The 1,938-nt window shown below is 47.0% G+C and overlaps 1 protein-coding gene across 1 annotated transcript in view; it reads left to right on the top strand.

Annotated features, from left to right (window-relative positions):
- The window catches only part of TBC1D10B (TBC1 domain family member 10B), a 12,686-nt gene that overhangs the window by 3,018 nt on the left and 7,730 nt on the right, over positions 1-1,938 (top strand).

Here is a 1,938-nt window from a genome sequence, read left to right as displayed (position 1 = left end):
TTTTTTTTTTTTTTTTTTTTTTTTTTTTTGAGTCAAAGTCTCACGCTGTTGCTCAGGCTGGAGATGCTCACAGCTACTGCAGCCTCGACCCACTGGGCTCAGGGGATCCTTCTGTCTCAGCCTTCCAAGTAGCTGAAACCACAGGCGTGTGACACCACACCTAGCTAGTTTTTTTATTTATTGTAGAGATGAGGTCTCACTAAGTTGCCCAGGCTGGTCTTGAACTCCTAGGCTCAGGCAGTCCTCTCGCCTTGGCCTCTCAAAGTGCTGGCATTACAAGTGTGAGCCACCTAGCCCAGCAGCATCTTTTTTTACTGCTGAGGAAGAGACTCAGGTTGTAACTTGCCAAGACTTCCCAGGTTCTAAGGGACAGAACTGGAATTTGAGCTTAGCTCTGTCTGTCTGATTTCTTTTCTTTTTTTTGAGTTGGAGTCTCACTCTGCTGCCCAGGCTGGAGTGCCGTGGCATGCTTATAGCCACTGCAGCCTCAACCTGCTGGGCTCAGGCGATCCTTCCATCTCAGCCTTCCAAGTAACTGAAACTACAGGTGTGCACTACCACACTCAACTTATTTTTTGATTTATTGTAAAGACGAGGTCTCACCAAGTTGCCCAGGCTGGTCTCGAACCCCTGGACTCAGGCAGTCTTCTTGCCTTGGCCTCCCAAAGTGCTAGGATTACAGGCTTGAGCCACCGCACTCAATTTAGATCTGTCTGATTTCTAAGACCCACGCTTTCTTCCATTTCACTTACCTCCTAGTACTGGCTCCTATAAGTAGCTGTTTTAAGACTTATGGGGCACCCTGAGTGTGAAACTCTGACAGAACAGTGGACAAACCAGGGCAAAGAGAACTTCATTTGTCTGGGAATCTTGGGTGATTTCAGGGAGGAGGAGGTAAACTGCGCATGACCCAAGGGATCTCAAGAGTCTGATATAATGAAACTTAGGCAGTTGCTTCTAAGGAGGCAGAGAAATACATTTGCTCTTTTTCTTTGAGTTGGAGTCTCACTCTGTCACCTAGCGTGGAGTGCAGTGACACAATCACAGCTCACTGCAGCCTTAACTTCCTGGGCTCAGGCAGTGCTTCCGTCTCAGCCTCCCAGGTAGCTAGGACTACAGGCATGCACCACCACCCCTGGCTACTTTTAAAATTTTTTGTAAAGACGAGGTCTTACTATGTTGTCCAGGCTGATCTTGAACTCCTGGGCTCAAGCAGTCCTTCCACCTTGACATCCCAAAGTGCTGGGATTACAGGCATGAGCCACTGCACTAGGCCTGTTCTGTGTTTTATTTATTTATTTATTTATTTTGAGTTGGAGTCTCATTTTGTTGCCCAGGCAATGTGCAATGGCACGCTCACGACCACCGCAGCCTCGACTAACTGGGCTCAGGCGATCCTTTCGCCTCAGGCTTCCAAGTACTGGAACTACAGGTGCATACTACCATGCCTGGCTAATTTTTCTTTTGATTTATTGTAGAGACAAGATCTCACCAAGTTGCCCAGGCTGGCTCAAACCCCTGGGCTTAGGGTTCTGAAATTATAGGCTTGAGCCACCACGCCTGGCCCTCTGTATTTTATTTTATGGATATGTAATTGCTATTACTTACTGGGCCCCTGCTATGTGTTATTTCATATAACCTCTCAACAAACCCCTACAGGTAGATATTGTTCTATCCACCTTACAAATGAGAAAATTGTGGCTTAGAAAAATTAGGTGACTTACCCAAGGTCATACGATAAGTGGTAAAGTTAGGATTTAGATCCAGGTCTCATGCAAAATGTGACTTTTAAATATTCAGAACTCAGCCGGGCTCGGTGGCTCAGCCTGTAATCCCGTGCCTTTGGGATGCTGAGGTGAGTGGATTGCCTGAGCCCGTAGGTTTGAGACCCGCCTGGGCAACTTGGCGAGACCTCATCTCTACAATAAGTCAAAAATT

This window comes from Carlito syrichta, unplaced genomic scaffold (assembly GCF_000164805.1).
Source record: "Carlito syrichta isolate Samal-C Ts95f unplaced genomic scaffold, Tarsius_syrichta-2.0.1 Scaffold107890, whole genome shotgun sequence".
NCBI classification, from domain to species: domain Eukaryota; kingdom Metazoa; phylum Chordata; class Mammalia; order Primates; family Tarsiidae; genus Carlito; species Carlito syrichta.
The sequence above is the reverse complement of the archived record's forward strand: the minus strand, read 5'-3'. Positions and strand labels throughout refer to the sequence as shown.